The sequence below is a fragment of the Otolemur garnettii genome, unplaced genomic scaffold (assembly GCF_000181295.1).
Source record: "Otolemur garnettii isolate 467f Iridium unplaced genomic scaffold, OtoGar3 scaffold00150, whole genome shotgun sequence".
NCBI lineage: Eukaryota > Metazoa > Chordata > Mammalia > Primates > Galagidae > Otolemur > Otolemur garnettii.
In genome coordinates this window covers 2,434,180-2,457,809 of record NW_003852545.1, presented here as the reverse complement: position 1 = coordinate 2,457,809, position 23,630 = coordinate 2,434,180, and positions in this window count along the sequence as shown.

Sequence of the window (23,630 nt, the reverse complement as noted above, 5' to 3'; positions counted from 1 at the left end):
CCTGTACTTGAATAATCTTTAACTATCTTTGGCATTATTATCGTGTATGTTAATAACTAGTCCAGTCTACAATATAATCAAAAATAAGGCACATTATGTAGAAAAATCATATATAAACATCTGTGCCCTCTAAAACCATTTCAATTAGAATAACAGTAATGCCGAATTGAAATAGATTGAAGTTTAAATCCATTTGGAGCCAGTGTTTTTCTTTTATTTTCTTTAATTGCATTCGTGCCAGAAGACCATCAGTTGGGAGCATTGCTAACAAATTTTACTTCCTTCTGGGGAAATTGTTGGATACACAGCATTGTAACATATCCCACTGTGTTATAAGAGTCAGTGTTGGTGAATTGTAGACAAAATACTAAAGTAAAATCATGACATTCACAAAGATCTTTGACAAAAATGGATTTTGGATGGAAAAATGAGAGTTCATTTGATGATAAGATGAAACTTTGAAAATGGAGACAGATTTTTCATCATAAACTATATTGGCTTAGTATCTGTGTGTGTGTGTGTGTGTGTGTGTGTGACAATATAATTTTTACTAGGCTATTTCACAGTGCTTCCAAGTTTTCAAAGCCAGTTCACATATATCATATATTTGTTATAGCAAATGCACCCATGGACATACATTTCATTTTACAGATGATTAATTCAAAGCTCAGAAAACACTGGCTGATTGCTGTGCATATGTTGTGTGCTTCCTTCTGCCCCCTTCCATCTAGTCTGTTCCTATTTGTGCTGCATAATATTTTATCTACATTCATTTCTATAGCATATAGAACATATAGGAATAAATGCACACATATATAAATACACAATTGATATATAAAATACATGTGAGATATATATAAATTAAACACATTTATATGCATATCTATCTATCTCTCTTCCTAGAGAGAGATATTTATAGTTGGAGATGAGGCAAAGTGCAAATATTTGTGTTCTCACATTGAACCAGTTTATTTTTTCTTAAAAGTCATATATAGGTGGCACAAAATAGGTTCTCAGAAAACAAAAATGTACATATCTACATAAATAAATAAATAATTAAAAATTAATGACTGTACCCATAGTAGTTATGATAAATATTGACTTCTTTTATGTTAATCTACTTAATATTTTGCCTCACATTTGCAAGTTTATTTAATTTTTTTATTTTTTGGCCAGGCCCAGGTTTGAACCCACCACCTCCAGTATATGGGGCTGGCACCCTACTCCTTGAGCCATAGGTGCCACCCATATATATGCAAATTTAATGAAAGAGTCACTGGTCCAGATTTTTAAAAATAGCATAGCACTAAGTATTATAACAGTAACTTCTGGTGAACTATAGAAAAAAAATACTAAAGTCAAGTCACTTCCTTCAGCACAGCAAAACATGGAGAGAAATGGATTTTGGCTGAAAAAAAATGGAAGCATATTTGACAGTAACAAAAAGGAGGGTTAGACTTCATTTGGAAGTACAGTTTGAAAGGAAGTAAATGGGAATCTAGTTAAGGGAGGATAGTGTTTGAGTGAAGTCAAACAGATAGAAAAGCTTAAAATTTATTGGTAGGAACGTTAACAAGTCAGTATGAAAGCAGTGAGAGATTAGGGCCCACTCAAGCATAGTTTTGAAGGTCATTAATCCAAGTTCAAGAGCCCAGACTTTACTGCACCCACAATGAAGAATCGTTAGGGGAGGAAATGGGAACTTGAAAGCAGCGTTTACGCAGCCTGCCCTGTGCAGGGTGCATTAAAGTGGTAGAAATTCCCACTTGTGACTGTAGTGAGGAAACTATTATAGGAGTGATTGGTGGAGGGCAAAAGACAGCCTGGGGAACTTGAAAAATGTGCAAACATGTTCATTTCTATGTGTATGTGTGTTCGTTAGTAATCTGCTCCTTTTCCCAATGCACAGTACTTCCTTGATGTAAGCCAACCAGTCACCAGTCAGCTTGTTTATTATGTTCTTTTTTGCCAATGCCACGAATTTGTGGCTTGCTCAACCCCAAATAGATGACAGACAGAGTTGATGAAAGTTAGCATCATGGGGTGACTTATGCATGAGGACATCTATGGTCTAGTGATATAAATTTTAGTTGAGAAAAAGATGATCTACATTCACACCCAGAAGGTGAGAGTTAGCTGTGGATGAATGACCAACTGACGTGTCTTTACATCTGCCCATCTGGTAAGAAAGGACACGAGTTTTATCATTAGAGAGATGTGAGTTTGGGTCCAAGCTTATAGCAAGTTACTTAACCTTGCTGCCAAATGGTTTCCTCGTCATTATTCTTCATGATGATAAAATTTTATTTATTTATTTGTTGTTGTTGTTTTTACAGTTTCTGGTGGGGTCTGGGTTTGAACCCATCACCTCTGGCATATGGGGCCAGCACCCTACTCCTTTGAGCCACAGGCGCAGCCGATGATAAAATTTTCATAGTGATGATGTGTGTAAGTTTTCACAATGTGTGGAACATAGCACATAGACAGTTAAGAAGCAGCAGCAATCGTCAGTAAGCTTGTTTTCTGTATCTGATTTAAGATATTACCATCCACAACCCAAACGATGCTGCCCTTCAACTCTATAAAGTTCTAGTTAAATGGGGCTCCACGCTTAACCCCTGACTAGCCAGAGTAGTTAATGTATTTCCAGGTTTTTCTGCAGATTTCTGGGAGATATTTATAATCTCTAGTTTGCAAAGTTCCTCTAACCAAAGAACATAACCTATATGGAAGCATGAGTCTTCTCAACCCCCTTGACCTAAAACAAGTATGAGAAGCAGTTTAGTAGAGCTGGAGCTTAAGGAAACAAAAGGTGATAGGTACCTTTCACTGTGATGAGGAGACCACAGTGAGTCTTAGCTGTCACCTCGGGAGTTAGTATTTTATGTTGACTGTAATGAGAAACATTAGAGTAGACGGAAGGAGAAGCAAACCAAATCATAACAGCTGGAAAATTATTATGGTAAAATTCGGAAAAATAAAAAACATGTCAGGGATGTATAAGTAATAATAAGTGGATGTATAAATGTATCAGAGGGTAACGTAGGGGTCCGTGATTATCTTCATGAGTCCAGATTGAGATATAATAACATTAGTTATGATTTTTTTTTTTTTTGAGAGAGAGTCTCACTATGTCGCCCATGGTAGAGTGCCATGGCGTTTTATAGCTCAGAACAACCTCAAACTCTTGGACTTAAGCGATTCTCTTCCCTCAACCTCCCAAGTGGCTGGGACTAGAGGCACCCACCACCATGCCTGGCTATTCTGCTGCTGTTGTTGTCATTGTTTGGCAGGCCTGGGCCAGGTTCAAACCTGCCACCCCTGGCATATGTGGCTGGTGCCCTAGCAGCTGAGCTACAGGTACTAAGCCAGCATTAGTTATGATTTACTGAAATTAATTTTATTCAAGGACCTGAGCCATAGGTCTTATAGAAATTATATCATTAATAGTTAATTAGGACCAGTTTCAACTTAAGCATAAAGTCTTCCCTTGAATACCTCAATGACATTCCAAGCCTAACATATCAATACCTAATTGTAGTTTCTTCTCCTCAACACTGCTGAGTCCCGATACCTTAGACAATACTTTTTTGAAAATTAATAAAAGGTGGATTTTCTGAAAGGGGAAGTCTACTGATGGCTGTTCAGGGAGCAGGTCAGGAGCTGGATTTGAGTTCCCACTCAACTCCTTGGTCCATCACTTCTGTGTACAAACTCCACAGTCCAGCCAGGTAGCCTACGACTTCTTCATCTGGGACCCTGGTGCCAGAACACTACCTCATTGGTCAAAGCAGAAATCTAAGATTTATTTGGATTTTCATGCTTTTTACTACTCATTCTATAAGTCATCAAGGTCAATTGAATTTTTCTAAACATTTCGGAATGTTCGCTTTTCTGTCTTCATCACCAGATTCCTAGTTCCCTCCATGCGTGTTCACTTTGCAGCTGGTTTCTTTCAATAGATTTCTCTACATCTGCATCGCCCCACCTCCCACTGGAGAATCACAGTGCTTGCTTGAAACTCAGAGTAAGTAATGGTTTTACATAAATTTTGACAGAAATCTCGCAATTTTTAAATTTGAGAAATAATTGTTTTCTTTTTCTATGTCGTATGTGATCTCTGTCATCAAAAATGGGTGTTGAAATACTCACAAATCATTCTAGTTTTCCTGAAACAGAATAGGTTTGTTTTCTTATTTGAAGTTACATTGTAAGATAAATTTATTCTGTGAAATGGACATAGAATTCAGACACTTTGTATTCCTGTTCTATCTTCCCTTAATGATTGTGTGTGGGTTTGTGTGTATTCTTCAAAGTATCATTTACGGAGCAAACTAAAATCTTTGAATATGTTTCACATATCCATAATTTGTATATTTTGTCGTAATTATATCCACCACATTAAAATAAAATAGAAGTCAATTCTTTGGCTAAATACTAGGGGCTAGTTGTAGAAAAGATCCATGTTAATAAGTAAACTGAAAATATAATAGTTTTTAAAAGGAAGGCAAAAATTAACTCAGACAGAAAGGAGGAAGATAAAACCCTGTAAAGAAAGGAAATGATGACTCTAATTCCCTACCAGTCGTTATAATATGCACATGAAATATACTTTTGGCTTTTTGTATTGTAATATATTTAAAATACTCTTAATCTACAGTGAGCTATATGGAAGAAGATGCTGTTGCTTTGATTTCTATTTGATATTTTTCTTTTTAGTTCAGATGGCTGTATCTTTTAAAATGCATTCCATGCCTATTTCTCAGCTATAAATTCTATTTAAAGAATTTCCGTAGAAATACTTACATATTACACTAATGAGTGGATACCTGTAAATTTTATAAACTGTTGTTGACAAACAATTGGTGACATATGAATGTCTATGGTTGGAGGACTTAGCAATCAATAAAATCTTGTACTTTTAAAATTAACAAAAGCAAGGCTAAGCTAAACTACAACAACAAAAATATTTACAAAATAGAAAAGTTTTCTAAGTCCATATCCTCTTCAGACTACCACTCTATCTCATGATCATATCCAAGCTTCTGGAGTTGTCCATGTAGTACATTGCTCCCTTTTTCTCCTCTTCAATCTTTTCCTTTTGTAAGTTCCTTTTATTAAAATTATGTAACTATAATTATGTTACATTTGGCACAGAAAGATACACAATTGAAGCACAGTAATTAAACAAACAGCAGTAATTTCTCAGCTAACCCATAAACTACCTTATCAATAACTCATATGTGAATGTATCTCCACAAACTCAACTACACGAGATCAAGAATTAACTTGTTACTTTAATCATTTGCATAGAATTAGATTAAACAAAACTCTGTTATGACTATGCTATTTATAAGGAGAGCTTAATGTGTTCATAATTGTTGTGTTTGTTGAGTTTTTTTATAGTTTTCTGCATTGTGCGTCATCCTGTCTGGTTTTTAAATGTTTGTTTTCCATTTACTTCTTGTTTTTCTATTGTTTTGGTGATTACATTGTTTAATTTTATTTGGTTTTCTTTTATTTTAACGCATATTTCCATTTTGATCCTATATTAGGATCCTTAAAATTCCACAGTGAAAAAGAATTCCAGAATTGAAAATTCCAGAATTGAGAATTCCAGAATTAGTGATGGCGACTACCATTTCCGTGGCTTTCATCTCTTTCTCCTCCTGCTGCTGCTGCTGACTTTTACTGTGTTCACTATCTTCAACAGAGTTCACAGTGTGTTGTCTGAATATTTCGAAGTTTTAGAGTTGAAATATTAGGAACTGAACTCTATAAAGAATTTGCTTTTCTTTCTGGTTCTTTCTCCAGCCAGGAAGGACCAGCATCTCGGCAAAAACTAAGCCCTTCCTCCTCCAGGGCTCTGCTCAGTTCAAGATTCTGAGATTTAGTTCATCGCCTTTCTTTTTTTTTTTTTTTTTAAATTAGAGACAGAGTTTCACTTTGTGGCCCTCAGGGGAGTGCTCTGGCATCACAGCTCAAAGCAACCTCCAGCTCCTGGGCGTAGGCGATTCTCTTGCCTCAGCCTCTGGAGCAGCTGGGACTACAGGCACCTACCACAATGCCTGCTTATTTTTTGTTGCATTTTGGCTGGGGCTGGGTTTGAACCTGCCATCCTCGGTATATGGGACTGCACCCTACACACTGAGCCACAGGCATGGCACGCTCCCTAACCTTCTCTTTTGCCGCTATCTATGTCATCTTCAAGACAAGCTTATCTACCTTGGCTTCTTGCTTCCCTGGTTCCAGCCCCTAAATTTATTTGGAGGAAGCTCTATTAGAGACCTCCCTTACTTATGAGACAAGTGATATTTCAAAGAATGTACATTATGCAGGCTATATTTTTCTGTATTGAGCTGATCCTTCTGTGTGGGGTCCATCTTATTTTGGAAACAATTTCCCGTCTACTCTTCAAAAGACTTTAATTCCATTTCAAGCTAAATCCAGTGAGCACATACTCATTTTTCTTCCTGGACCTCTCAGCAATATTCATTCTTGTTAGGAAACCCTCCTCTTTTGAACACACATTGCTAGAATTCTAAGATAGTGTACTCTTCTAAGGTTTCTTGTTTATAGAGTGTTTCTTTTTAAGCTTCTTCATTATCCCTATCATTTGACTTTTCAAGAATGATTGACCTTAGGGTGTGGTTCCAGACCCCTTCTGTCTCAATGTACTTCTCCCTCAACATAAAATAATTTATCACTATGCCCTTAAAAATACACCTGCGGATTGTTGACTTCCATGTATTTAATTCTACTTCATGTCTCTTTTTACATCAAAGTTGTTCATATAATGATTTAAAGCAACTAATACATGTTACCTACTACTCAAACATATTTTCCAATCTAAACTCTTACTTTTCTTGCCAAAATATGTTTCCTATTTGGGTTTCTTTATCTTTCTAAATTATTATAGAATAAAAGTATTCTATAATTTAACCCAGATTTTAGGAATCATTTTTAATACTTCTCACTCCCCATTCACACATTGCAGCTATTAGTATCAGATTATGTCCTTTCTAATCTCTTTTTTCTTGACTTTCCAACTTCTTTTAATTTTGATACTTTTAATTCCATATTTTCTCACTTCCACTATAATTCCCTCATGTCCTACATTTTCCTGATTAAGCAGTATTATATTCTATGAATCATTCAGTAGCTTCTTAGAGCATCCAACATGAAGTTAAGTCCCTTTTCATTCTGAAAATCTTAAATATCATTTACTTTAACTAGTTTCCCACCAAGATCAAATGTTCCCATCACTTCTTTCATCATGCCTTATTCACATTGGCCTTAAGTGTAGGATAGCTGTCACATGATACTGCACATCAACCACCAAATATCTTTGACTTAAAACAACAATAGCTATTTTTCATATGAGGTTCTGTGTCAACTGTAGCGATGCAGCTCTCAGCTGTAGGGCATCTCATCTGCCACCCACATTAACAAAGCAGTTCCCTCTGGTATAAGTTGTTCTACAACACAGGCTTACTGACACTCAAGATACTTCTTTAAAGACTCAGCTCAATACTGGCATGGTGTCACTTTTAACTACGTTCCACTGCCCACTGAATGTCATATTTCAAACCCAGCTATTATAACAGTCTCCTAAGAGGTACAGAAATAGGACAGCCTGAAAACTTGCTGAATAATAATAAAATACTTTAAAACTTCTGTTTTTTTTAAGTCTGTGCTTCTCCTCCTCAAGGTCTTCCTTGGCATAAGCCTTAAATATTTCTCTTAGTCTTCTCTAAAATTCTACCTTAAGATTAACTTTCCAGCTAACAACTGGACTCCGTCCAGCTATTATTTTCACTCATTTATCCTCAATCATTAAATGAAAGAGAGAAGTCACAACTGAAAATTTGGAGACAAGGTTTTGTATCAGTAGCATTAACCAGGTACCATAGAGTCAGATTTAATTTTTTAAACTTCTCTGTGATATTTATCACTAAACTTTCTGTAGGTAGTTTAAACTATTCTTAGATTATTTTACATTTCTCTTCCTTACTAAAATAGTAATGAATTGTTTATTAAATAATAAAGGATAAACAAGATGGCCTTATTCCAAAAATACTAGCACATTTTACATTAAGTAATTGAAAGAGTAAAAATTACCCAAGAAAGATTTATTAGAAAATATAAAATATCTTATAAGTAAAATATTGAAGAGATCTTGAATTTCATTGGAAAATGCCCTTCTCACCTAAAAATAAAACAAAATGTATTAATGTAATGAATAGTATTTAGTAAAAACCTATACTAAGCAACATATTAACTGTGAAATATTTAATACACCGATATCAAAACTCTTATTAATTTATTTTATAAAAGATCAACTTCTAACAAAGTAAGGCAAGAAGAGAAGTAGTAATACTTGTTTACTAAAATGTAAGCAAATGAATAAAAGAAAGAAAGCCAATTTTATAACTAAGAGGAAGAATTTGTATGCACTTGCATCAAGGAAGCAGAATATAAGATAACATACACAATTAATTACATTCCTATACAACAAATATAAGACATCATTTTTAAAAATTAGCTATGAAAATGTAAAAAACCCAGGAGAGAAACCTGGAAGTACTGAGTTAGCATCTCGTATCACTACTAAATGCTCGGTTAGAAATCCCTTCACAGCAAGAGTGACCACAATACAGTATCTGAAATGGGTAACTAAACTAAAGTAGTCTGAGCACCTGTCTAATGTTGGTTTGCTTTCAGAAAGATAAGCAGTGATGACGACCTGAAATGTCATCTTTAATGAAGGAGACATCGAAAGAGACTCCGCAATTTATCTACCCTTAAAATTTTTACCAAGTCAATTTACCTCTTAATGCTCGTATATGTTCAGGCTTTGCAGAAAGGAATAATAGCGTCTCATCTCTTATATCTTGCCTCCTGTCTAATCAAAGCATTTTCTAATTCAAATTACATTAAGTGGTGCACATCAGATGAGTTCATCTAGTCATTGAATGAGAAAAGCATCCCACTGAGGACTGAGCCGAGGAATCACTTAAAGCTTTTAACTATCAAGCTGTTTTCAACCTATTTATTTTCCATGACATCAATTATCATTTTCACAAGATTGGTTTCTCAATAGTTTCTTTTCCTGGTGAGGTAGCATAAAAAGGGAAAAAAGAAAGTGATTTTCCTCACTTACATAGATCTCAATATCATATCCTCATCACATTCTCAATCATTCTACTTAAATTCACTCATAAGTAATAATACACTATAGAGTGTTCTATTCTGCACAGAAAAAATGTCAAATTTTCCTTGCTTTATAAATAAACTGTTGGGACTTTTATGTACTTTTGTGCTAGATATGTACACAGAGATATTTATCATTTTAACATAATAATTCACTGTTTTGAACACCACTATTCATTTGAGAATTAAAGAACAACTCGATTAGGGTCTTTCTGCTTAATTGCTTGATACTGGACCATTTTTCCATATGCTTTCTTTTTCTATTTGACGGAGTGAAGTAGAAAAACAGTCTAAGACAATTTGGCTATTGCTTGGGATTTATCAAAAACAGGAAACTTAAAAAAAATACAATCCAATATAAAATTGGCATCTGAAATTTATAAACATTGCAGTTTCTCTGGATATCCACATTTCAATGCTACCTGAATTGAGATAAAATCCAAAGACCCTGCTGATTGGACAGACCTTCTCTTTGCCAAGGAAAACTCTGAAAAATCTTAAAACCTTTCATGACAGAATGAGAGATCCAACATACCTGATTATGCTTCCCACCTTGTTCGTCCTACTAGAGCTAAACAGGACCAACCCTCTGCAAAGACTTGCAGCAGCCCTGACTTCAAACCACTGCCTGATGCTGACCCTCTCTCTGTGTTTTCAGCACAACATCTGACCATCATTCTGTCCTATAAGGGGCTGCAGACCATTGAGTATTCACGGTAAGGGGTTTTATGTTTCTGTTGTACAATTCCACCCTTGGGTCATGCTGACACAGCCTCTGCTCTGTGCACACACTCTGGGCAGGGGCAGGAAGCTCAACTCCACACACCCATGTTTCTCCTTTTGTGAATATCTACAACTTCACCTTAGCTTGTTAAATATGTATATTTGGCCATGCCACACAGCATATATTTCTATTACCGTTGGCCTTCTCTAGAAGCACATGTTTAATCTGTATATATTTTAGTCAGTGTAATGTAATCATATCAAATATTCCTATCTAGATATTGAATGAGAAAAGCATCCCACTGAGAACTGAGCAGAGGAATCACTTAAATGCCTCTGATTAGTAATCACTAATTACTAATCAATTTCAAATAATTAAAAAAACACCTGAAATAACTCTCTACTGCCTCATTATCTAAGTATCTTTGTTAAAACTCATTTGACCATACATGCCAGAATTTATTTCTGGGCTTTCTTCTTAATTCCTTTAGTTTATATGTTTGCCTGATATGCAAAGACCATACTGTTTTCAATGCATTAGCTTAGTTTTGAAATCAGAAAGTATGAACCATCCAACTCTGTTCTGTTTTTTCAAGATTAGTTTGCTATTTGGATCCCTTGAGACTCCACATTAATATTAGGGTAAGTTTTCCTACTTTCGTAAGAGGAAATATTTTCAGCAAACTGAAAATCTACATGCAAAATAATGAAGTTGGGCCTCTGCCTCATATTACATAGAAAAATTAATTCACAATTAGTCCATGACCTCTTATGAGATCTAAAAGTATAAAATTCTTAGAAGAAGACTTAAGGCTAAAGCTTCACCACGTTTGATTTGGCAGTGACTTATTGGATGTAATACAAAAACATGGGCAGCAAATGAAGAAATTGATAATTTGGACTTCATCAAAATTTATAAATTTATAATTTTTGTCCATTGAAGGATCCTATCAAGAGTGAAAAGCAGCTCTCAGAATGGGAACCAAAACATATTTGCAAACCTTATATCTGAGAAGTGACTAATAACCACACTATAGCTTTAAAAATTTCTACAGCTCAACAGGAAGAAAAAAAAAACATTACTAATTTTTAATGGGCAAAACACTTGAATAGTCATTTCTCTAAAGATGATATACAAATGGCCAATAAACACATGGAAAATCAACCAACATCACTAATCATTACGGAAATCCAAACCAAAACCACAGTGAAATAACACTTTGCATTCATTAGGATGGCAATTCTGACACAAAGGTAAAACACAACCAAAAATTAATAATTGTTTTGAGAATGTGGAAAAGTTATAAGTCTGGGGCATTTTTGATGGGAATGCAAAGTGGTGCGGTCACTGTAGAAAACAGTACTGAACTCCCTTGAAAAGTGAAACAGACATACCACAAACCCAGCTATTTTACTTTGGGGAATATACTCCAAAAGATTGAACGCAGGGACTCAAACAGATGTTTGTGCACCATGATCATAGTGGCATTATGTACAATGAGCAAAAGGCACAAATATCACAAAATGTCCATGAATTAACAAAACCTAGTATATATGCAGTAGAATATTATTCACTTTTATGGAGGACTTCAGTTCTGATACATGCTGCAATATGGATGATCCTTGAAGCAATATGCTCAGTAAAATAAACAAACCCATAAGTACACACGAATGATTCCACTTACATGACGTACCTAAAATAGTAAAATTATACAGACATTAAGTAAAAGGGGTGGGTGGGAAAGGGATCTTAAGGGAATGGAGTGCTATTAGTAAAGAATACAGATTTCAGTCGGGAATGATGAAAAACTTAGAGACAGAGGAGAGCGATGGTAGATACAAAGGTGATAAAACAATGTGAATATAATTAATGTAACTAAACCCTACACTTAAAAATGATAAAGGGTGACTTTCAAAGTCATCTTTCTTAAAAGAAATAGTGTACATTTATTAAGTACACAGGAATCATTTTATAAATCCTAAGCTTCATTTTTAATACATATGTAAGGAATTAAAAAAAAAAAGAAACTAAAGCCACATGAAGAAATACTTGCTTTCTCTCAAGTATGAATTAAATGTTAATTTATCTTTTCCTACAAAAGTAAAGATTATTTTTAAAAGCTGTCATAATTACATTAGGCAAATGTAATTTGCCTACAATTTTTTTCCTACATTACTATAGGAAAAAAAAAAACAAATAATTCTTTTCAAATGCTCACATATTTAGAAAACTAAAAGAGAAACAAATTGTCAGAAATTCAAGGATATTTTTAGTAGTAAACATGAAGAATATTTAGAACTACTCGATAAAGACTTTATACTGGAAAGTCTGTTCTTTGTACAAATCCAGAGAAAATAATTTCTTGACAGTGTCACTATTATTCATAACCAGCTTAAATACAAGAAAATATGCCTTTTTTGCACAATTTTGCTGGGTGAATTCATAGTAGTATTCAAAGTTAAAAAAATGTTTGAATAACACACTTCTAGAAAGCAATGCCCTATGTTAGACTTACATGAGTGGTAACAGGTGTTGAGGATGTGTTAGAATAATTTGACGTTATAGAAATATAAAATGTAGAAACTGGAATAAATATCCAGTGTTAAAAAATTCAATTCCTAATGGTGAGTAATAAACAGGATTTATAGCAAAATGAAAATATGTGCATCATGTGATTACATAGAAACCAACATGCTAATTAGCATATGAATTAAGTAAAGTCTAAAGACCATGTAATTGTCATTGTAGAGTTGTATGATTTCTATACTGATTACTGGTCTTTTCCAATTCCATGTGATGCTGTATCATTATGTATTGATCAACTCTTGTCAACTAAACTTTCAGTTCGTAAAATTGTTCTGGCTTGTATTTTTTCAAGTGACATGATTATTATTATTGCAGGCTGTTGAATGAAATATATGGTTTTTTTCTTCAGGACTAATGTTTCTTCCATGTAAATTTCAATGCTTCTCTCTGGAGAAAAGGTTTACTAACTCTAAAATGAACCTAAAACGCTGAACCCTGATTTTATTGTGAATGCAAATCTATGTGTACAGAGACAACTTCAAGTTCGATGATTTGCCCAAGTAATGAGACTGAAGAACATTAATGCATATCTAACAACTGAACAAGTGATCTAACGACTTGCAATTTGCTTTCCATTATGAAGTATTGTTAAATGGCATTATTGATTGAATCACATTGCATTAAGAAGGAGCACAATATCCACTATGAAAATCAGTAGGCATATTCCAGAGCAAGCACTCTCTAAAATTTATAAACATTGTCATAAAGAAAAATATTCCCAAACCACAAAGACATAATTAAAAGTTGTAATATGGGTGGAAAAAAATGTATTAACTTCTCCTTGGTAGTCATTTAAATCCAGTTACCATGTTAATTATAAATATGCTCTCAAAGTAAGCAGAAGCAATAACATGAAGTTTATGTAATTAAACAAAACATATATTGATTACTTTCAGTGTTGAAGAAAAATAGCATGACTTCTGTGCAGGACAAGAGATATACTTTTTTAAGCAGGGTGGAAATTTTGAATTTATGTACAATTCAACACTTGGCCTACATTTATTATGGATTTGAGGAAGATTGTTTTTGCTAAGTTAAAAATTATTTTGTGAGTTTTGATAATGACAAGAGACGATAAGCAGTCACAGGCCGGGTGTGCTGGCTCAGGCCTGTAATCCCAGCACTTGGGAGGCCCAGATGGGTGGATGGCCTGATCTCACAGGTTCAAGACTAGCCTGAGCCAGAATGAGACTCCTCCTCTAAAAAAATAGCTAGATGTGGAGACAGATGCCTGTAGTCCCAGCTACTCAGGAGGCTGAGGCAAGAGAATTGATCGTTTGAGCCCAAGAGTCTGAAGTTGCTGTGAATTATGATGCTACAGCACTCTGCTAGGAGTGAAAAAGTGAAACTCTATCTCAAAAAAAAAAAAAAAGATAAGCAGTAACTATGTGTCAACCCAGCTACTGTCCACTCAAAGAGAACACATGAAATCCAAATGAACATGCAGTTTTAAACCAGTAGTAAAGGAAATCATAGAAACTTTCACAGCAACAAACTTCTCTGTATAATTTTCAGCCACCATAGAGCAGAAAAAGGCAGGAAGTACAAGATTATTTACTTCCATTCTAAATTTGAGCAGATGTTAGGCAAACATGAAAATAAAAAAGACTATGATATTGTGTTTGTATGTAATTTTGTTTTTAATTAGGATTATGCAAAAATATTTTTTTATAATATGGATAATGTCAGAAAAGACCACTTCTGTGATTATAAGAGCTTTAACAAATAAATGGAGGCCACAGAAAACTTCCAGTATTTTTAATTTTCATGAGTTAGCAGGCATAAAATCATAGTATTTTATATATAGAATGAGATATTTTTAAATAAATACATATTTTAAATAACATAAAAGGATTTAGAGATAATGATGGAATTTGTATTGTGAAATATTTGATTCTGTACAGAAAAAACATAATAATGTGGAATTTTTTAAGAATAAAAACATCATACTTCTGCCCAGTATCAACATTATAAAATACGTGAAATGGTGGTGAAGACTCCACCACAATTTCAAGTTTCCCCAGGGCCTAAGGATTCTGTTTTACTATCTTCTAGCTCATTAATTCTTGTTTAAGACATGTAGAAACTGTCTTTGTTGTTTTAATTTGCGATAAAGACATCTGTTACACTTTTTATTCAGTTATTATTTTTTTATTTTTAGTAATTTACTGTTTATAAGTCCTCACACATAATTTTAATCTTTAAATATACAATTAGGTTTATTTTTATTATCTTTGTCTAATTATGGAGTAATATGAAGTAGTGTGTATCTTTTTGTGTGTGCAGGGTTCCACTAAGTTAACTTATTGCTTTTTGTGAATATGTATTTTGACTATAATATTTGTTTTCCTTGGAAATTTATTTTAGGAATTCTTCACAGTCCTAAGTAGAATTGGGTTTCTCTGAGGTAACACCTACCAAGTGCCCAGATGTACCTTGCAAGATTTCCTATTTCTAATTTTTGGTTTTTCAATTTTATACAAGTAGTAAATTTTGGCTACAAATCTGTGTTATAAGAAATTTGTGATTAATCAATTCTCAGTAGCATTTTTTTTTACAATTCTTTGTTATTATTATTCCTTGTATTTTGCATTCCAATTGGCCAGTTGAGAGGAAGTTACAAAGCCATTACTTGGTACTCAAAGAGCATATGTCATATCCCCATTACATCACTTGGTTCTGGCTTAAGTTTTAAGGACCTCCTTTGATACACTATGGTGTGTGATGACGGTCTATGCCTGAGGCCTCTCTACCCTCCATGATGCCTTAAAGAATTTAATATAATGTCACAGAATTGGGGAGATCAGGTAAATCTTGGCTGCAAGTAAATACTTTTATGCCCTGACTCCCCTCTCCACTCAGGTTGCTGACACACAAATATCTGATATGATGTTAAGGAAATACGTTGCCTATTTTATTCAGAATTATTGCTTATTTCCACACAGGGGCCAATCCTGATACAAACCTGTCATATTAGCAGAAATAGGTGTCCAGATATCTGTCTGAATTCACTGTACATTACCCCGCCTGGTTAAAACACAAATAAATCCAGTCTTGGGCTGTTCTATGCCTGTGGTGTTAGTGTGTGATTTAAAGTTAATCCTAAGGAAGAACTAAATCCATAATTCCTTGATGCCAATTTCATCCTCCAAACCAAATTCTTTTATATCAATTTGTAATTCACCAGAGTAAATGATTAAGAAATGCCTTAATTGATTTAAAGCCCAAGTCATTTACCATAAGCAAGTCACAGAAACTTATATAGAAGGCTACAGGTCATAGCACTACTCACTGTGCTATAAAATAACAGTGTTTTTGAAAAATCATGTATTAGGTTTTGTTTTCATTACAATATTTTTGAGTATTTAGTGACATTATTTTCATTTTGTGGGGCAGTGTGTACCAAGGTTGATTCTAATTTGCGAACTCTCATCTAAGAAGCTGTGCATATTGTCTTTCTGGGTGGGGATAAGGGGTGGTGTGAACAAACCCGTGTGTTTACACGTTTAGTCATTTAGTCTTATGCTTCTTATACAATACTCCTTTGAAATGGCAATATTTATTCTGTTACATTTAGATTAAATTCAACTTCCCCTATGCATATATCTGAAATATGTGATAAATTTTATTCTTGTATACGATGGAAATTTTGTATCTTAGATATTTTAAAATCAAGACTAGCTATGGCTTGGCACCTATACCACAATGGTTACGGTGCCAGCCACATACACCTAATCTGGTGGGTTTGAACCCAACCTTGGCTAGCTAAAACAACAATGTCAGCTGCAACAAAAAATAGCTGACCGTTGTGGCAGGCACCTGTAGTCCCAGCCACATGAGAGGCTGAGGCAAGCTTAAGCCCAAGAGTTTGAGGTTGCTGTGAGCTGTGAAGCCTCAGTGCTCTACCGAGAGACTCTGTCTCACAAAAAAAAAAAAAAAGAAGATTAACTAAATATGTCAAGACCCTCCATAGCTTACCAAAGAAGGCCACAGTTTACTAATACTAATAATAATTTTGTAGAATCCTTTGACTTCTAGGGAGTTGATTGGCCCAGGGACTTATTAGCTTGATAATAATGTCAGAACAATTTGTAACATCCTCCTTGAATGTAAGCTATTTAGAAAAGATGCTTGCTGGGAATTGAACATTATGACTTTCTCTAATGCACTCTCACACTTCCCACCCACGTGTTTCCTCTGTATCATTTTGTAGCTGAAATTAGAGCTATAGACAAGAGTTTATAAATGAAGTGTCATTGTTATTCAGTGTTTATATTATACCCCAAACAATAATCAATGATTAACTAAAGGTCAGGGCACAATGCACTAGAAAACAAGCAAACCTACACACACTCACACATGAAACTGGCAATTAAGGTTCGCAGCATGTAATAAGTGGCAAGATTCCTTCTTGGTAATGGTGTATCTCCTACAACTGAAAGAGAAAATCAAAGGTGATAGTGACAGAAATTAATTTTGTTCATATCAGGAGCATTTATAGCAGACACAGCACCAGGCAAGTTCATAGAGCAAAACGATCAAAAGCACAAAGGACTTATTAAGGCCATCAAGTTCATCTCATGCTCGCTGAAAGCTTGTTCAGAGTAAAAGTGATGGATGGTGTTTCTTCTTAGTCTTCTCTAGTTTGAAACATTTTGAGAAGCAAAGCTTCAGCCCTTCCTCATTTCATTTCAATTCAATACAATCCTAAGCTAACACCTCACCTTCATCACAAACTTGCCCTCCTCATACCCAAGCTCCACAAAAAAAATACCATTCTGTCTCCAACATACCCAATTCTGTCTTATTTGTCTCGTTGAATGATTTTTTTTTTAATAGTCAAAACAATTTCCCTGCATTTTCCACACCATTTTCTCCATTTTTTTAGGTCGCCACAAAGTCCATCTTTTCAGGAAACAGTTCCTTACTTCTTAAATTTTTATTTTTTATTATTCAGTCCATTTAAACCTATTTAATGTTGAACTAATTTTAGACTTATTTAAAAGTTGCAAAGGTAGAGAAACCTCTTTATAGCCTTCTTCCATTTCCTCCAATGTCAATCATTTAACCAGAACACAAATGTAAAAGGTAGAAAATTAATATTGTAGCAATGCTATTAAAAAATTTTACAATTTATTTATTTAAATGTGATCATCTTTTCCACCATTGTCCTTGTCTTTAATATCTGTAGCCAGTTATACGAGATTTGATTTCATTGATGAAAGTGCAGCTAGAAGTATTTATTTGAGAGTCAAAAATGTACAGTATTTAAAACTATTTTTTTTAATAATCTAGTTTTTCTTCTGACAGAATAAATCCATGGTTTTGGAGGAGATTGCCTAAAAAGTGAGAACGAATAGAAAATAAGTTATAAAGTACTGATAAATAACCTCATCCATTATTTAGAAATTGGGAAGATAAGAATCCACCCAAGAGAAGAAAAAGGAGTTTCTCATGAGTGCTGAAGTGAACCAGGCAGTCAGGCTGTCACTGAGGCCAAATAAAAAAAAAAATGGGGTGTGTGTGTGAGAGAGAGTTACCAATGAAAATGTTAATGACACAGGAAAAAAAATTATTGCCAGTTATGCAAAAGAAGTCTTTGAGTAGGAAATATGGGATTTGATTCTGTGTCTACAACACAACAGTAGAATGCCTGATCATCATAACAGAAGAATAAGCTGTGATTATGGACATAGATCCAGGTATAAGGGTGTCTAATAGAGGAATGTGCAGACATTCTTTTGGATTGGTTGTTTTTGTTTTGCTTTATAGTAAAATGAAAGGGCAAGAATACCAGATGAGAGTGAGAACTTGGAGAAAGGTTCCCAAAATAAGGGTAATTAATGCAACCATTCTTTTTTCTTCTTTTAATATAGAATCTTACTCTGCTACCCTAGGCTAGAGTGACTTTGTAGCAGCCTAGCTAATGTCAACTTCAAACTCGTAGGTTCAAATGATCCTCCTGCCTCAGCTTCCTGAGTACCAGGGCTACAGGCACCTGCCACTGTGCCCTGCTAGTTGTTGTATTTCTTAGGAGAGACAAGGTCTTGATATTGCTCAGGCTGGTCTGGAACTCCTGAACTCAAGCAATCCTCCGGCCTTGGCCTCCCACATGCTAGGATTACAGGCATGAGCCATCACACCTAGCCCTAAGTCAAGCATTTTTAAGAATAAAACCTGAAATCTCAGTGGGTGGCTTAACACAAGTGACGGGCAATTTTTTTACACATTAATTATCTGAATAGCCTTATAAGTTCATCTAATGGCTGGACATGTATGTTTAAGTTCTTGGCTCCACTCCCTATTTGCTATGTGGCTTTGTGGACCTCAGCCTGGGGTTTCTTTCAGGCTTCAGAAGAGGTCAGGAGGGAGAGTGTGGAGAAGGAATGCAAGTTCTTAACCCACATATGACTCTTACTCTATGCTTTAACATAGAGAATAAGTCGCCTGTCTCCATTCAACAGTGACGAGGTCGAGGAATGTAGCTAGCTCTTAACCAGGATTAGAAAATAGCTTTCATGAGCTTCTGGGTCATTTCCTCTAGAGGAGGGTTGAAGATTTTAAAAGAAAAAAAGGATAAACATGTTAATTTAAGTCATTAGGAAAACAAAAATTACTAGATATACAAAACTGGTGAGTACACTAAAGTCTTCCCATTGGTCTGTGGTTTTTAATGTGACAGCGTATGATAAAGAGGCGGGTCGTGACTGAGGCCTGATCTCCTAAATTTGAAGGCAAGTGGATTGGGGGATGTAGGTGGCATCTGACTTTCAAGGGCACTGGGTACTTAATTACAGCTGGAGCAGTTGGTATGGGGATGACTATGGTTGTTAGGCCTAGTGGGTCTAGGATAAAACAGAAGGGTGTCAGGCCTAGGCTATGATGAAAAAATAACAGTTAACTCCTGGCAAATTTCTGGACTGCAAAGTTTCAAAAAAAAAAAAAATGAAATAAGTCTAGTTCACTCCCAAGATAGGTGGGAAAGTACAAATTTATTTCTTGCTTCTAGTTCACTCTAAGTTTCTTGTTCAGCTAAGTCCCTGGGAAACAGACGGGGAGGTACCAACTGTACCCAGATTGACTTTTAAATAATACCAGGTGGGGAAATTACTGAAACTAAGATGTATAGGGGAGAAATACTAAAACAAAGATGTATGACGTATGACTAACTGCAAAATTCTGCTTCTGCACAATGCTTGCTTGCTATCCTACCTGGATGCATCTGAACAGCCTGTGTGCCAACTAGGATGCAGACCAAGCCTTAAAAACCCAACCCCTTAAGCACTGGGGGCTGCTCTCAGAAAGCCCATGTTGGGATGCTTTGGCAGTTGCCGGCCGGCCCTTTAGTAAAGGACTCTGCTGTAAATGTGGCTTGTTCAGCAGTGTGGTCTTTGTCGAACTCTTGGGCACAATATGGTGATGTTTTTGCCTGTGGGGAGCAGCAAGTGAGTTTTTTCCTTTATTCAACTTTTGCCAGGAAGGTTAAAGAGAAAGAAGAAGGCAAGAGAGTGGAGGGAATAAAAGTAAAAGGCGTGATTATAAAATGGATTGTGGAATGTGAAGCTCAAGAGGGAAGAACACAGGAATAATAAAACTCTGTGAGTAACTTGGCAAAAAAATTGCACAGTCAAAAGATTAATGGTCCCACTGAAATTAAAAGCAAAACAAAGACAAAAATTACATGAGTCAGGGACAGGCGGGATGAGTTAACAACACAGGAGTTGTGGTCAGGTGGTGAAGTGCCTCTGATTGGGGGTAACAGTGACAAGTTAGTTAAAGGAGCAGAGCAATGGAGGGGAAGATATTAAAAGTGCCCCCACGTGAATATTTGAATGATTATGAATCATGATTGGGGAAATAGAGTGGTAGTGACTTGGCTGAAAATGTGCAGTCTTGGAAGTCTAATACACTAGGGACAAGAGGTGCCATTTTTGTTTCAAAGCTGCTGCATGTTTTATAAAGTAGAGAAGATTGTCAGAAAGTGGCATAGAAGTGTGAGGAAGATGCCCGTGCTGCTTCCAGGAAAAACCACCACCACTTGAGGACTGCAAGGAAAGGAAAGTCTTGGGCACAGTACTAATTTTGTCTGTAATAAGATAATGAAGAATGTTGCATAGATTTCAAAAAGGTTCATTAATGTCCAGAGGGGTGAGACTGGGGCAGGCGAGGGGACTTACAGTCACTCCAGGATAAGACTCTTGCTGTTAAGGGATAATGTGTAAGAGAGTAATTAATGTCAGCAGCTGTGAGCAGTTAGCTGTTATGCTTTCCCAGCCATCCCTTAAGCATGATCCCTTTGGATGCACAGAGATTTGATCTCACAGATACATACGTGCACAAACAAGGACGACGAGACGTGACCCGGTAGGTAAACCCATCGCAGCACTTTGAGAGGCCAGGGAAGGTGAGTGATTTCATTTGCTGGGGAAGAAAGAGAGGCAGCTGTCCTTGTCTCCTGAAAGAGTCTATTTCTTAATTCTGGCTCTTTGGCAAATAAATAAAATCTCACTAGGAACGAGACAGTCTCTTGTTTCTCTGCTTTTAGTGCTAATAGATGTCTCTAACTTCCTTAGTTTCATTGTTTCTTGAAAGGCAAATACCCAGAAAGCCAGCCACTCCAGTCATCCTGGCACTTTGCTGGTTTAAACTAGGCGCCCCTTCTGGACTAAACCACTGTTGTAACCCTAAAAATATGAGAAATGTTATTATTCTTTTATGTAAGGGAGATTAACTGCACAAATGGCTAGAAATTTTATTCTCATGCTATGGGAAGAGTTTTAGGAGGCAGGGGCATTTTACCTAATTACAGAGAAATGCAGGAAAGTTCTGTAGCCGTCAGTGGGAAAGGAAGATGGATCCTTTTCTGTTGGCAGGTCCCAAATTAAAATTTCACATGCTCTTGACAAAGTTCACAAATCATTTTCTGAGATGGGATTTGATAATTTTGTGTTCTAGATGAAAGCAAACACTGATGTTTTTTAATTATCAAAAAACTAATTGATAATAAAATTATCTTCTTCTGACTTAATAGGATCTCATGCTATTCAAACGCTAACGTTGGGCCAGGCACTATTTTATTTGCTGGATTATATTAACATAATTTATCCTCACAACCCAATGAGGTAGATATCATAATGTTAACAGTCCCATTTAATGTGTAAGAAAACTGAGGTTCAGAAAAGTCAATAATTTTGTCCATACCTTTAGCAAGATATGTAGATAGGATCTGAGTTAAGTCCAAGTCTAACTCCATTATTTTAATTACACTGTATTACTCTCAGTGTACTCCTGCCCTGCTCCCTGGCCGTCCAACCCAAAAGATTTAATTGAAGTGAGATAGGAGTCACTTGATAAGTTAAATTAATAATTGAGAGTGACAAATAAAGGTGTAATATTTGCAATAATAAGCCAAATGAGTGGGTCGGATGACAAAATGTACATAGCTATATCGTAAATAAAAAATGAATGAAGAGTAAGTATTATTATCGTTTGAATGTATATATTGAAACCTAAACCCAAGGTGATGGTATTAAGAGGTGAGTCTAGTCAAGAGGTGGTTAAGTCATCAGGCATTTTCTGCCTTCATGGATATTATCAGTGATCTTGTTAAGAGGTGAAGGGAGTGCCCTGAGGACCTTTGCTCTTCTGCTGTACCCAAGTGAAAATGAAGTAATCGCTTTTTTGCCTTGTAAAAATGAAGCAAAAGGCACCATCTTGAAAGCAAAAAGGAACATTTACGAGACCCTGAATCTTCCAAGACCCTGTACTTGGGCTTCCAGCCTCCAGAACTGTGAAATACAAATTTCTATTGGCTACAAATTACACAGTCTATAGTTATTTGTTATAGCAACATAAATGGACAAGCAAAATATAAATGAAAGGCAAGGATATATAGAGGACAGAAATAAAAGTATTAATTCATATGTAAAACTATTTGCAGAAAAAATAAAAATAAATTGCAGCCCAATTCATAATTGTTAAGTCATGGAAGAAGCCCAATTGCCCATCAACCCACGAATGGATCCATAAGTTGTGGTATATGTACACCATGGAATATTATGCAGCCTTAAAGAAAGATGGAGACTTTACCTATTTCATGTTTACATGGATGGATCTGGAACATATTCTCCTTAGCAAAGTATCTCAAGAATGGAAGAAAAAGTATCCAATATACTCAGCCCTACTATGAAACTAATTTATAACTTTCATATGAAAGCTATAGCCCAGTTATAGCCCAAGAATATAGAGAAAGGGGAGAGGGAGGGGAGGAGAGGGGGGAGAATGGGTGGAGGGAGGGTAATTGGTGAGACCACACCTACGGTGCATCTTACAAGGGGACATGTGAAACTTACTAAATGTGGAATATAAATGTCTTAACACAATAACTAAGAAAATACCATGAAGGCTATTGAACCACTTTGATTAAAATATTTCAAATTGTATATAAAACCAGCACATTGTACTTCATGACTGCATTAATGTACACAGCTATGATTTAATAAATATATATATATATTTTAAATATATATGTGAAAAAATAATGACTCAGAATTCCCAGGAATTATCATAACCTGGGCTTCAGTTTCAACATACAGCTTTAAAAATAATGATTCAAACTATAATAATTTTATCTTCATCCATTTTTGATTTGTGGCTCACCTGTATATATTTTGCTCTTTTATCCACTCACTGGATTTATTATTGCTGTTATAATTTCATTCTGTGTTTGTTCTTATTTTCATTCATCAATCCCCTAGTGGAAGCTGTGCCCTTACAACCTTATCTAAATTGAATTATCTACCTCACAAAACCCCATCTTCAAATATTACCACATTGGGAATTAGGGTTTTAATGTACGAATTTGGGGAGAACTCATTCGATGGCAGTGTTGGAGGATGTACAGGAAAGTATAAATAAGGTAGCAGAATGTGATTACAAAACAAATATAAAATAAATATGACCAAAGAGTAGGAAGAAAATTAAATTTAACTATGTATTAGAAAAGGAAATGGATAATATTAATTTAAGTGTCACATCTCATAAACTAAAATAACTAAGACACAAAAATAAATTATAACAATATTTCAATAATAATAACAGAAAATAT